At 49.6% G+C, this 14562-nt stretch overlaps 1 protein-coding gene across 2 annotated transcripts in view; it reads left to right on the top strand.

Annotated features, from left to right (window-relative positions):
- Positions 1–6309: 6309 nt before the first annotated feature.
- Positions 6310–14562, top strand: part of TXN2 (thioredoxin 2) — a 77459-nt gene continuing 69206 nt past the window's right edge. The window contains exon 1 of one of the 2 annotated variants that reach the window (XM_073644105.1): positions 6310–6454. The gene's annotated coding sequence lies outside the window, so the exon portion shown is untranslated. The remainder of the gene's footprint in view (positions 6455–14562) is intronic. The other variant, XM_073644106.1, reaches the window with a different exon arrangement.

Below are 14562 nucleotides of genomic sequence, written 5' to 3' on the forward strand. Positions count from 1 at the left end.
CGATTCTGACGTGTGCACTTGCCCCGCCCCCGGTCATCCCGGCAACGTGTGCTTTGCCTCGCTCTCTCCAGCCCACGCCATGGTTCCATGGTAGTGGGCGGGAGGAAGTGACGCCAGATGCCAAGCCGTGGACTTCCGGTTGGCGAGGGATGATGATGATACGGGCGCCACATCATATGGAATTTACTAATGGGGAATAAATAGCCACAGTGACCATCCAAACGTACCCCTCTGAGGAAGCTACAAACGTCAAACGCACGTTAGGGGCACTCTGTGGATCATTTGTCCTGACCTTTAGGTAACTATTAACGATCATGAATGATTTGATAGACATCAATGTACTTCAATTGGCATATTCACTGCTTTGGTTAAAATAATTTTTCTACCCATGTGGATGGCAGTGCTTTTTCTGGCTTATATCCTATGACAGGATGATAAACGTTGGCTACTAGTATCCGTGATGGCGTGACATCTTTAGTATTTACATGTGATTTATATACATTTCTTTTTTTGTCTTGATATGTTCATTCACTGTTCCTATTATATGCTTATACTTACCTGCCACAAGCAGTATATTGCACATGTGCTTCTTCAGATTCAAAGTGCGATGTAGTACATATGCCCTTTAGGTCAGGGTCTTATTTCTGGTACATCTTCTCTGTTGGTTTTTATGTTTATATTTTTCTTATCTCTATTCAATAAAATTTGTTATTTTATTCATATTTGGCTGTGTACTCCTATCTTTTCTATATAGGATTTAGTGTGCGCACGTCGCAGCACGTGGGGTCAGTGGAGCTGATTGGCGCTCCATTGACCACAGAAGTGCCGGTGCACACGGAGGATCATTTGTATTCACGTCTTAAAGATGTGAATGCAAATGAATATGGCACCCTCCTCCAGGAAGACGCCAGTTTTCTTAAAGAGTCTGAATGAGGAAGGGAGATTTAAAAAAGTTGTGGTAAAGCGACTTGCTCGGCTGGGTGCGGAGATAGACAAGGAACACTGTCTCTTTAAACTTATTAAACGTCATAAATCAACCTGGAGTCCGTAAAGTAAACATACAAAGATGCAGTACAGTCCGTGTCTCAGACGGGGTCCGGCCACTCAGGGTTAGGCACACACGGTTCAGCACAACACGTGCGAGCTCCTCTCTGGAGCAGGTTTCTCCAGACACTGAACACACCTGAGTGTAAAGGCTGGCTATTTAAAGCCCAGGCTACTCCCTGGAGTGGAGATATGCAGAATGGCTTCCCGCCTTGCACTTAGCCATCCACGTAAAAACATGCCCTTGTAAACCTGGCTCATTAACCCTCTCTGCACCTAATATGCAGGAGCAACTTCCATATCTCCCCTCTGTCACTCTGCCAGTGACTTTGCCACAAAGTATATATCTCTTTTTAATCTAGACTCGGGCGCCGATGCCTGCAAGCTGCCGCCCTAGGCACCGGATCTCCGGTGCCTAGTGGCAAATACGGGCCTGTGTATACTCCATACAATACTGGGTATATGATGCTTTAAAATGACTTGAGCAATTATTTTTATAATTAAGGCTATATTTTATTCACATAACTAATCCCCCTTCTGCCCCCCTCACGCTTCATTGCTCCTCTAATGGTATATACTCATGCGAATAAGATGTTCATTGAGATTGAACTACCTTAATTACCGGAGTTTATTATACTCTATGTGGGTGAGATATAGGCAGTTCGGACATGACACCTCCCACTTCTCCCTACCAGTCAGAAGTTAGGTCTCACATCTGACTACGGTGCCTATCAACACTTATCGATAGTACTAGGTAGTCTTAATGCTGCCTACCTGCCCAACAGTGGTCACAGTAAGTTAAGTAGTCAGTAGTAGTTTAATACTGACACGCAGGGCCACCATCAGGGCATTACTGTCCTTACTGGTGTAAGGGGCCCGGTGAGCAGAGGGGGACCTGTATCGAGCTAGCCTTCCTCTTTCTCCTTCTGCTCAAAGGGCCCCAGCGAACTGAATGTGCGTCCTTGGATGCATGTTCAGTTGAAATCTATTGACGCGCGGAAGCCAGTGGTTTCCCGAACGGCAATAGTTAACAGCCTCCAGCCAATCACAGGCTGGCAGCTGACGTCGGTGTGCACGTCACTGGCGTATGAAGTCACTGTCATGCGCCGGTTTCGCATCTGCGCTTCAGATGGATGGAAGAAGGGGATGCCACTGGACCGCAGTCAGGCAAGGAGAAACTTTTTTTTTTACTTTTTTTTGTAAAGGCACACTATTGGGGTAAAATGGAGACAAATGTGGGCAGAATGGAGGCAAGGGGGTAGAATGGAGACAAATGGGTCAGATTGGAGACAAATGGGTCAGATTGGAGAGAAATGGGGGCAGAATGGAGACGACATGGGAGCAGAATGGAGACGACATGGCGGCAGAATGAAGACGACATGGGGGCAGAATGGAGACGACATGGGGGCAGAATAGAGACGACATGGGGGCAGAGTGGAGACACATGGGAGCAGAATGGAGACGACAAGGAGGCAGAATGGACACATGGGGGCAGAATGGAGACACATGGGGCAGGTTGAAGTCACATGGGGCCAGGATGGGAGAACACAAGGGGCCAGGAATGAGACATGTGGGATCCAGAAAGGAGTACATATGGGACCAGGATGTGGGATATTAGTGCTGTAGGGGCTAATTATGGATATTATTACTGCTGTGATGTATGCTATTTTTGAGGATACTCTTCTCAGTGAGGGGGGGTTCCTGTTACTGTGCAGAGTGACACTATGTCGCTTTTTTTGGTAATATGTGGTCTGGTCATGGTGTGGTGGTAATTGTCCCTTGCATGTGGTATTATTCGGTCACTATGTGGTGGTAATATATGGTCTGGTCATGGTGAGCCAGTATTTGTCCCCTGTATGAGGTATTATTCGGTCACTATGTGGTCTGGTCATTGTGTGCCGGTATTTGTCCCCTGTATGAGGTATTATTCGGTCACTATATGGTGGTAATATGTGGTCTGGTCATGGTGTGGTGGTATTTTTCCCTTGTATGTGGTATTATTCGGTCACTATGTGGTGGGAATATGTGGTCTGGTCACAGTGTGACATTATTTGTCTTTCGTATGTGGTATTATTGGTCATTTTACAAAAAAATGTATGTGACACATTACCTTAAAGAAAAATAAATGAAAATATACCTAAAAAAGAATATTGGATATTGATAGAAATGTTAATAGGTTAGTGTAGAGTAGGGCCCGGCCAAAAAAGTCAGCCTTGTCGTGGTATGAAATAAAGAATGGAGGACAAGGGGCGCTATGGGTGAAACCTGGAGGTGAATGAGGAAGGGGGGTAGAGAGGCGTCTGCTCACCTAACCGGGTTGTGCACCCCTGCACAACCCCGGACACAGCCTGGAAAGAGGAGGACCCGGAGAGCTGCCACGTGGCTGCGGCTGTGCGATCCCGTGACCGACGTTGATGCAGGTCCTCAAGACACTCGGCTCTTATGGCGTGGCAGCTCCTGCCGCGGAAACTCAAGGAGGGATAGTAGCAGACAAAGGGAAGGAAAACCGCGGTCTATGGAGTGCCAGGGACCTGCCTGAAGGTGACCTGAAGAAGGCAGTATTCCACTGCCGAAACGTGTTGTCTTATTCTGACCTAATAAAGGTTTGTTTTTAAGCATAATTCCCCCTCCATCCTGAATCCCTGGCGCTCCATAGACCGCGGTTTTCCTTCCCTTTGTATAACCTTGTCGTGGTGGCGGCTTAAAAAATCATTTGTCCAAAATAAAAGCTGATGGCTGTGTATTTGATCTTGGTTTCAGTGGGAACTGTTAATGTGTGATAGGTGAGGACGTGGTGAAGTGGAGTTTTTCCAAGAGTGGGGGGGGGGGGTGGAGGCAGAGCTGGGGTGGAACCTGGGCAGAGTCTCCAGGGGGCCCCACAATTTTGCCAGTATAGGGCCCAGAAATCACTGGCAGCTGCCCTGCTGACACGGGGCACTGACTGCTGCACAGCTTGTAAATGAGCGCTGCTGGAATACCAGAGGAACACCCTCTACCTGCGCTAAGCGCTGCCTCTGCCTGACATTGACAAGCTGCGCAGCTGTCAGTGCCCGGTGCCAGTATTAAACTACCACTGACTACCGTACTGACTTTGCCCACTGGTGAGCAGGGCAGATACTGCACTCTCTGTGGTGCTAAAGTCCAAATAAAGCAGTGATGAACATCATGACTGCCTAGTACCATGGATAAGTGGTGTCAGCCCTTCCTTCTAATCCTGAGGTAATGCCCTAGACAGGTGCGTAGCTCTGTCTATAATTAATCCCTGCCCTAGTTGTGAAAGTGGGATTAATTATACAAGGGGGAGTAATCACTTCAACTGATGAAGGTGTGATTCTAATACTGCGGGAAGGGATATCGATAGGACATGTCCGATTTTGGATTGCCAATCACATTGTTCTCCATGAGATAAGCTTTCCCCTAGAGAACACAGGAGTTCTCAGCCGAACGTTCCTGTGTAGGGGAGAGTCAGCTGAGATGGCTGTCGGCTTAACGATTGGAAGAAACTTCATTTGACTGACAGCTATTTAAAGTGTATGGCTTAAAGATGGGCCACACCATTCATGGGCCTGTGCATTGTGCTTGTCCCCCAGGCAAAAATTTGCCAGCTTGCCACTGGTCCTATCCTTGGATAGATGGTGGGGTCTGACACCCAGCCCCGCCCCTCTGATCAGCTGTTATCACCTACCATGACACAGCAGAACAGCACGCTGTGCGCTGCCCATTGGTGGCTGCCAGGTATTGACTTCAGTGTGAACTGCCCATGGGTGGCTGCCAGGTACTGACTCCAGTGTGTGCTGCCCATGGATGGCTGCTAGGTACTGCCTCCAGTGTCTGCTGCCCATGGGTGACTGCTAGGTACTGGCTCTGTGCGCTGCCCATGGGTGGATGCCAGGTACCAACTCCAGTGTGCACTGCCCATGGGTGGCTGCCATGTACTGGCTCTATGCGCTGCCCATGGGTGGCTGCCAGGTACTGACTCCAGTGTGTGCTGCCCATGGGCGGATGCCAGGTACTGGTTCTGTGCGCTGCCCATGGGTGGCTGCCAGGTACTGACTCCAGTGTCCGCTGCCCATGGGCGGATGCCAGGTACTGGCTCTGTGCGCTGCTCATGGGTGGCTGCCAGGTACCGACTCCAGTGTGCACTGCCCATGGGTGGCTGCCATGTACTGGCTCTGTGCGCTGCCCATGGGTGGCTGCCAGGTACTGACTCCAGTGTGCGCTGCCCATGGGCGGATGCCAGGTACTGGCTCTGTGCGCTGCCCATGGGTGGCTGCCAGGTACTGACTCCAGTGTCTGCTGTCCATGGGTGGCTGCCAGGTACTGACTCCAGTGTCCGAGACCGATGAGCGGCTGCCAGGTACTGGCTCTGTGCGCTGCTCATGGGTGGCTGCCAGGTACCGACTCCAGTGTGCACTGCCCATGGGTGGCTGCCATGTACTGGCTCTGTGCGCTGCCCATGGGTGGCTGCCAGGTACTGACTCCAGTGTGCGCTGCCCATGGGCGGATGCCAGGTACTGGCTCTGTGCGCTGCCCATGGGTGGCTGCCAGGTACTGACTCCAGTGTCTGCTGTCCATGGGTGGCTGCCAGGTACTGACTCCAGTGTCCGAGGCCCATGGGCGGCTGCCAGGTACAGGCTCTGTGTGCTGCCCATGGGTGGCTGCCAGGTACCGACTCCAGTGTGCACTGCCCATGGGTGGCTGCCATGTACAGGCTCTGTGTGCTGCCCATGGGTGGCTGCCAGGTACTGATTCCAGTGTGCACTGCCCATGGGTGACTGCCAGGTACTGACTCTGTGCGCTGCCCATGGGCGGCTGTCAGGTACCAAAGCTCAGCTGCTATTCTCTTCAATAGGACCTAGAGGTAGAGGCCAGGTAGGTGTCTGAACATAAAACCAGAGGGGGTGAGTATAACTTTATTTTCCAAACCACGTTCAACACTTTGCAAAAAAATAAAACTTCCATGAAAGACAACCTGTAAGAAACCTCACCAGGTAACGCACACTGCCCTTATCCATGGTTCTGTTTAATGAAAAAAAGTGTTTGCTTCTGGATAGCCCCTTTTAAAATGTTATTAAGTACTGGGCCCCACAAGGAGGGGTCTGTCCAGCCCTGGTCCCGCACAAAAACTGTGCTACACCAATGTACAACCTTCACACAGTTACCAACCACAGGTGTACAAATACTATGGTGGACGGGCTGGTAACTTCCTTCTCACACAGTATCGCTACAGCCGCCATTACCGCCCGCTCTGGGCTCTATTTGTCCTCAGCCGTCACTGCTAAAATGTGCCGGGAAGGCGCATGTTAATACACCTTTTATAGAGTCACGCTAAAATGACGTCACGTGAATCTAGAGTCACGTGACTGTACGTCATCAAGGTCCTATCTACTAGGAAGCGACAGCTCTCAAGGTGAGTGGGAATGAGTGTTTGCTCCGCAGTGCTCGCTGGTAGCACGGCGCTGTGCGCAGGACTAGAGGCTGTGGGCTGCGCAGTGGCGCCCGGCATGTCTCCCGCTCAGTGTATGCAGGGTCCCTAGTAATGTGCCCATGTCAGGACGCCTCAGCTGGCACTGCCACTCGAGCTATTAGCCATTGGTGGCGAGCCTGGTTCAGTGTCTGCATGCACTATAAGGCTATGTGCCCACGATGCAGAAATGAAGCAGAAAATTTCTGCAGCGTCTCTGCATGTTCTCGGCAGTAAAAACGCTTGCGGATTTTACATGCGTTTTTGCAGCGTTTTTACATGCGTATTTGACTTGCGTTTTTCAAATGCATTGGGACATCAAATCCGCATTCAGAAACGCACAAATAATGGACATGCTGCGGATTTTTCCGCAAGGAAAATCCGCTGCGGAAAATTCCGCTGCATGAGCACAGAACATGCAGATTTTCATTGGGGACCATGGGGCATGGATTACCAAGCGTTTTTAAAGCATTTACGCTGCGGAAATTCCGTTGCAAAAACGCTTAAAAAACGCATAGTGGGCACGCAGCCTTAGGCTATGTGCCCACGATGCAGAAATGCTCCGGATTTTTTCCTGAGCGTTTCTGCATCTCCCTGGCAGAAAAAAACGCATGCGGATTGTACATGCGGATTGTACATGCGTTTTCCTGCCAGGGACAAGCGGATGTGAAGCGTTCTTCACATGCATTTCCGCATGCGGGTTGACAAGCACTATCCAAGCGATTTTAGCATCACTTGGAAAGTGCTTGACAACTTGGTCACACTATATAAATCCATGCAAATGGCATGGATTTATATAGTGTGACAGAAAGAATGGTAAAAATAAATCTATAGTTACCTTCCGATGGCCCCCAGAGTCTTGCTTCACTCCGTCCTGGCTTGCTGGCAGCTCGCGGTACACTGAAGGACCTGCCGTCACATGACTATGACGTCAACGCAGGTCCTTCAGTCCACCGCGATCTGCGCAGCGGGGGCCATCAGAAGGTAAATATAATATTTATTTTTTATTTTATTCTTTTTTTTATAGGTTCTATGGTACCCGGGTCCGGAGGAGAGTCTCCTCCTCTCCAGACCCGGGTACCATCCGCACATTGAAGCGCATGGATTCCACATGTACAGATGCAGTGATGCGGAATCCATGCATTCCAATGCAAGTCAAAGGCGGCAAAAACGCAGCGCTTCCGGAAAAAAAAATTGTTAGTGCTGCGTCTTTTTCCGCAATGATAATCTGCAGTGGAAATTTCCGCAGCATGTGCACAGCACATGCGGATTATCATTGGGGAACATGGCAGGTCTTCTACCAAGCGTTTTTTAAGCATTTCTGCAGCGTTTTTGCCGCTGCGGAAGCACTTAAAAAACGCATCGTGGGCACACAGCCTAAGAGCCCTCTTCGGGGTCTCCGCGGTGCTTGTTCAGTACAGGCTTTATAAGCCTTGATGTATTCTCTTTCCCCTTGGCCGTTCCGTGACACCGGTTACAGGGAGCCAGACCACAGGCTTCCCCCACAGGCTAGGTGCACACAGATATTTCTGTTGGCAGGAAAAACACTATATATATATGTACGGTTTTATTTCTTTTTGCAGATATCTTTCCTTGCATTTATCCCTTTCATTTAGGGTATGTGCACACCATCAGTATTTGCTGCGGATTGGACCAGGGCTGTGGAGTCGGTAAACCAAATCTCCGACTCCTCAATTTCCATGACACCGACTCAGACTCCCTCATACATGGCTTATGTTTAAGTGATAAATTGACTGTAGCACAGATTCATCTCCGCTAAAGGTCTAGACCCTTAGATCAGGAATAGGACAGACATTTATAGGACATTTCATAACTTTCACAAATTCTTATGAAAAAATATTCCCCACAAACTGCATTGAATTACTGTACCCAATTTATTATATATTTTAGGAGTTGGAGTCAATCCATTTTATACTAACTCCACCAAAATGGACACCGACTCCACAGCCTTGGATTGGACACGGTGCACTTGTGCTGCATCCAATCCGCAGCCGCCAGATGTTACAGCATAGTGGATGGGATTTGTAGAAACCCCACACCCACTATGCGTCTGTGGATCACCCGTGGAAACTGACATGCATCGCGTCTTTCCAGACCGCAGCATGTCAATTTCTCTTGCGGGTCCGCATACAGGCTTTCCCCATAGACCTAACCTCTATGAGGAAAGTCCACAGGTAGAGGAAAAACAAAAGCCTACTCTAATTAGCATATTGTGTGGAAGCCGCCGGCGGTGAGACATCATGTGCACATACCCTTAAATGGTGAAAAACGCTGAAAGAATTGATGTGTTGCAGATTTGAATAAACACTTTATTTCTAACTTGCAAGGAAGCTATAGGTAGAATGTGCAGAAATCTCATTCACTTTACCAGGACTGTAAAATGCTGTTTTTTTTTTTTTTCTGTGGCAAAACGCAGTACGTGAACAAACCCATAATGTGCTAGGAGTACTGCATCAGCCTTCTGATAATGGTTGTTGCATCAGCCTTCTGATAATGGTTGTAATCAGATTTAATCTCTGCACGCCCGTACCTGGACTAACCTGGGAGCGCTGTCACTCCTCTCTGCACTTCACAGGTATCTCGCCCACAGCGCCATGAGTGACAAACCAGCGAGTGCAGGGAGGAGGAGGAGAAGAGGGATGACTTGTTCTCCCTGCACACCCTGGCTTGTCACTTATGGTGCTGTGGGTGAGATACCAGTGAATTGCAGGAGGAGAAGAGGGATGACTTGTTCTCCCTGCACACCCTGGCTTGTCACTTATGGTGCTGTGGGTGAGATACTAGTGAAGTGCAGGTAGGAGGAGAGGGATGACTTGTTCTCCCTGCACACCCTGGCTTGTCACTTATGGTGCTGTGAGTGAGATAGCAGTGAATTGCAGGAGGAGAAGAGGGGTGACTTGTTCTCCCTGCACACCCTGGCTTGTCACTTATGGTGCTGTGAGTGAGATAGCAGTGAATTGCAGGAGGAGAAGAGGGGTGACTTGTTCTCCCTGCACACCCTGGCTTGTCACTTATGGTGCTGTGGGTGAGATACCAGTGAATTGCAGGAGGAGAAGAGGTGTGACTTGTTCTCCCTGCACACCCTGGCTTGTCACTTATGGTGCTGTGGGTGAGATACCAGTGAATTGCAGGAGGAGAAGAGGGATGACTTGTTCTCCCTGCACACCCTGGCTTGTCACTTATGGTGCTGTGGGTGAGATACCAGTGAAGTGCAGGTAGGAGGAGAGGGATGACTTGTTCTCCCTGCACACCCTGGCTTGTCACTTATGGTGCTGTGGGCGAGATACCAGTGAATTGCAGGAGGAGAAGAGGGATGACTTGTTCTCCCTGCACACCCTGGCTTGTCACTTATGGTGCTGTGGGTGAGATATCAGTGAATTGCAGGAGGAGAAGAGGGATGACTTGTTCTCCCTGCACACCCTGGCTTGTCACTTATGGTGCTGTGGGTGAGATACCAGTGAATTGCAGGAGGAGAAGAGGGATGACTTGTTCTCCCTGCACACCCTGGCTTGTCACTTATGGTGCTGTGGGTGAGATACCAGTGAAGTGCAGGTAGGAGGAGAGGGATGACTTGTTCTCCCTGCACACCCTGGCTTGTCACTTATGGTGCTGTGGGTGAGATACCAGTGAATTGCTGGAGGAGAAGAGGGATGACTTGTTCTCCCTGCACACCCTGGCTTGTCACTTATGGTGCTGTGGGTGAGATACCAGTGAAGTGCAGGTAGGAGGAGAGGGATGACTTGTTCTCCCTGCACACCCTGGCTTGTCACTTATGGTGCTGTGGGCGAGATACCAGTGAATTGCAGGAGGAGAAGAGGGATGACTTGTTCTCCCTGCACACCCTGGCTTGTCACTTATGGTGCTGTGGGTGAGATACCAGTGAATTGCAGGAGGAGAAGAGGGATGACTTGTTCTCCCTGCACACCCTTGCTTGTCACTTATGGTGCTGTGGGTGAGATACCAGTGAAGTGCAGGTAGGAGGAGAGGGATGACTTGTTCTCCCTGCACACCCTGGCTTGTCACTTATGGTGCTGTGAGTGAGATAGCAGTGAATTGCAGGAGGAGAAGAGGGGTGACTTGTTCTCCCTGCACACCCTGGCTTGTCACTTATGGTGCTGTGGGTGAGATACCAGTGAATTGCAGGAGGAGAAGAGGTGTGACTTGTTCTCCCTGCACACCCTGGCTTGTCACTTATGGTGCTGTGGGTGAGATACCAGTGAATTGCAGGAGGAGAAGAGGGATGACTTGTTCTCCCTGCACACCCTGGCTTGTCACTTATGGTGCTGTGGGTGAGATACCAGTGAAGTGCAGGTAGGAGGAGAGGGATGACTTGTTCTCCCTGCACACCCTGGCTTGTCACTTATGGTGCTGTGGGTGAGATATCAGTGAATTGCAGGAGGAGAAGAGGGATGACTTGTTCTCCCTGCACACCCTGGCTTGTCACTTATGGTGCTGTGGGTGAGATACCAGTGAATTGCAGGAGGAGAAGAGGGATGACTTGTTCTCCCTGCACACCCTGGCTTGTCACTTATGGTGCTGTGGGTGAGATACCAGTGAAGTGCAGGTAGGAGGAGAGGGATGACTTGTTCTCCCTGCACACCCTGGCTTGTCACTTATGGTGCTGTGGGTGAGATACCAGTGAATTGCTGGAGGAGAAGAGGGATGACTTGTTCTCCCTGCACACCCTGGCTTGTCACTTATGGTGCTGTGGGTGAGATACCAGTGAAGTGTAGGTAGGAGGAGAGGGATGACTTGTTCTCCCTGCACACCCTGGCTTGTCACTTATGGTGCTGTGGGTGAGATACCAGTGAATTGCAGGAGGAGAAGAGGGATGACTTGTTCTCCCTGCACACCCTGGCTTGTCACTTATGGTGCTGTGGGTGAGATACCAGTGAATTGCAGGAGGAGAAGAGGGATGACTTGTTCTCCCTGCACACCCTGGCTTGTCACTTATGGTGCTGTGGGCGAGATACCAGTGAATTGCAGGAGGAGAAGAGGGATGACTTGTTCTCCCTGCACACCCTGGCTTGTCACTTATGGTGCTGTGGGCGAGATACCAGTGAATTACAGGAGGAGAAGAGGGGTGACTTGTTCTCCCTGCACACCCTGGCTTGTCACTTATGGTGCTGTGAGTGAGATAGCAGTGAATTGCAGGAGGAGAAGAGGGGTGACTTGTTCTCCCTGCACACCCTGGCTTGTCACTTATGGTGCTGTGAGTGAGATAGCAGTGAATTGCAGGAGGAGAAGAGGTGTGACTTGTTCTCCCTGCACACCCTGGCTTGTCACTTATGGTGCTGTGGGTGAGATACCAGTGAATTGCAGGAGGAGAAGAGGGATGACTTGTTCTCCCTGCACACCCTTGCTTGTCACTTATGGTGCTGTGGGTGAGATACCAGTGAATTGCAGGAGGAGAAGAGGGATGACTTGTTCTCCCTGCACACCCTTGCTTGTCACTTATGGTGCTGTGGGTGAGATACCAGTGAAGTGCAGGTAGGAGGAGAGGGATGACTTGTTCTCCCTGCACACCCTGGCTTGTCACTTATGGTGCTGTGGGTGAGATACCAGTGAATTGCAGGAGGAGAAGAGGGGTGACTTTTTCTCCCTGCACACCCTGGCTTGTCACTTATGGTGCTGTGAGTGAGATACCAGTGAATTGCAAGAGGAGAAGAGGGATGACTTGTTCTCCCTGCACACACTGGCTTGTCACTTATGGTGCTGTGGGTGAGATACCAGTGAAGTGCAGGTAGGAGGAGAGGGATGACTTGTTCTCCCTGCACACCCTGGCTTGTCACTTATGGTGCTGTGGGCGAGATACCAGTGAATTGCAGGAGGAGAAGAGGGATGACTTGTTCTCCCTGCACACCCTGGCTTGTCACTTATGGTGCTGTGGGTGAGATACCAGTGAATTGCAGGAGGAGAAGAGGGATGACTTGTTCTCCCTGCACACCCTGGCTTGTCACTTATGGTGCTGTGGGTGAGATACCAGTGAATTGCAGGAGGAGAAGAGGGATGACTTGTTCTCCCTGCACACCCTGGCTTGTCACTTATGGTGCTGTGGGTGAGATACCAGTGAATTGCAGGAGGAGAAGAGGGATGACTTGTTCTCCCTGCACACCCTGGCTTGTCACTTATGGTGCTGTGGGTGAGATACCAGTGAATTGCAGGAGGAGAAGAGGGGTGACTTGTTCTCCCTGCACACCCTTGCTTGTCACTTATGGTGCTGTGGGTGAGATACCAGTGAATTGCAGGAGGAGAAGAGGGATGACTTGTTCTCCCTGCACACCCTGGCTTGTCACTTATGGTGCTGTGGGTGAGATACCAGTGAATTGCAGGAGGAGAAGAGTGGTGACTTGTTCTCCCTGCACACCCTGGCTTGTCACTTATGGTGCTGTGGGTGAGATACCAGTGAATTGCAGGAGGAGAAGAGGGGTGACTTGTTCTCCCTGCACACCCTTGCTTGTCACTTATGGTGCTGTGGGTGAGATACCAGTGAATTGCAGGAGGAGAAGAGGGATGACTTGTTCTCCCTGCACACCCTGGCTTGTCACTTATGGTGCTGTGGGTGAGATACCAGTGAAGTGCAGGTAGGAGGAGAGGGATGACTTGTTCTCCCTGCACACTCTGGCTTGTCACTTATGGTGCTGTGGGTGAGATACCAGTGAAGTGCAGGTAGGAGGAGAGGGATGACTTGTTCTCCCTGCACACCCTGGCTTGTCACTTATGGTGCTGTGGGTGAGATACCAGTGAAGTGCAGGTAGGAGGAGAGGGATGACTTGTTCTCCCTGCACACTCTGGCTTGTCACTTATGGTGCTGTGGGTGAGATACCAGTGAAGTGCAGGTAGGAGGAGAGGGATGACTTGTTCTCCCTGCACACCCTGGCTTGTCACTTATGGTGCTGTGGGTGAGATACCAGTGAATTGCAGGAGGAGAAGAGGGATGACTTGTTCTCCCTGCACACCCTGGCTTGTCACTTATGGTGCTGTGAGTGAGATAGCAGTGAAGTGCAGGTAGGAGCGATGACGATAAAGCTCTCTCAACACATTATGGGAGTCAATTCTGCTGTTAGGTCCCCTTTTTAAAAAATAAAAAAGCAAAACAACAAACCTATACCTGGTTTCTGAGTCCATTGATCAGAATCAGATCCGATTTTATTTCTATAGATGGAGTTGTATAAGGACTTCTTTCATGTGGCAAGCCGAAGTTTTTATTGGTATAATTTTGGGGTACATGCGATTCTTTAGCCATTGCTTATTTCATTTTTTTAGGGAGATAAGGTGACTACTAAATCTCCTTTCTGGCACTGTTATTTCTGTATTTTTATGGCATTCACCATTAAACAGTGTTTAGACAGTTATGGGCTTTTTTCACTAAACAGAGGGGAAGAAACCTGAAATTTTAGTCATTTCTTATTTAAAAAAAATAAACATTTTTATTTTATTTTTTTGTGTGTTCCAAGTTCCAACTTGCAGATCTGAACTGGCAAAGGCTTGCTCAGGCTCCATTTGACTCATTGTGAGTTAAGTGGTGCTGCTGACTGTTGCCTGCCAGGACGGATGCACACATCCTATGGTAATGATTAAGACCGCTGTACAATACCTTCCGGTTGTGCATGCGACTTGACAGACACCAGTCAATGGGACGTCATCAACACTGATAACCTTATGATTCAAAAGTGAGCACCACTTTAAGGGGTTGTCTAACAAGTGCAACATATCACTTTTCTATAGTGTCTGATAGTCAGTATCCCACAGGAGTGCTGATGAGGTATTTTTTGGGAGTTGGGGACATCCTGTTGTACTGATTTTTTTTTAAGGGTACAGCTACTACTGCATGAACTAGGGGTTGGAGGTTGGTGTAACTACTATAGAAAGGGGTTCACTGTGTGACTACTATTAAAGGGAATATCCACTATTTTTACATTGATGACCTCTCATCACCTTTGGCTGCAACTGGATTTAAACAGTATATGGAGTGGAAAACCACCCTCTTTAGTGGCAACTGGCAGGGACTATAGATACGCTTCTATTGAAGA

Source organism: Phyllobates terribilis, unplaced genomic scaffold (assembly GCF_046119375.1).
Source record: "Phyllobates terribilis strain yellow unplaced genomic scaffold, ASM4611937v1 Scaffold_8__6_contigs__length_399053987, whole genome shotgun sequence".
Classification (NCBI taxonomy): Eukaryota; Metazoa; Chordata; class Amphibia; order Anura; family Dendrobatidae; genus Phyllobates; species Phyllobates terribilis.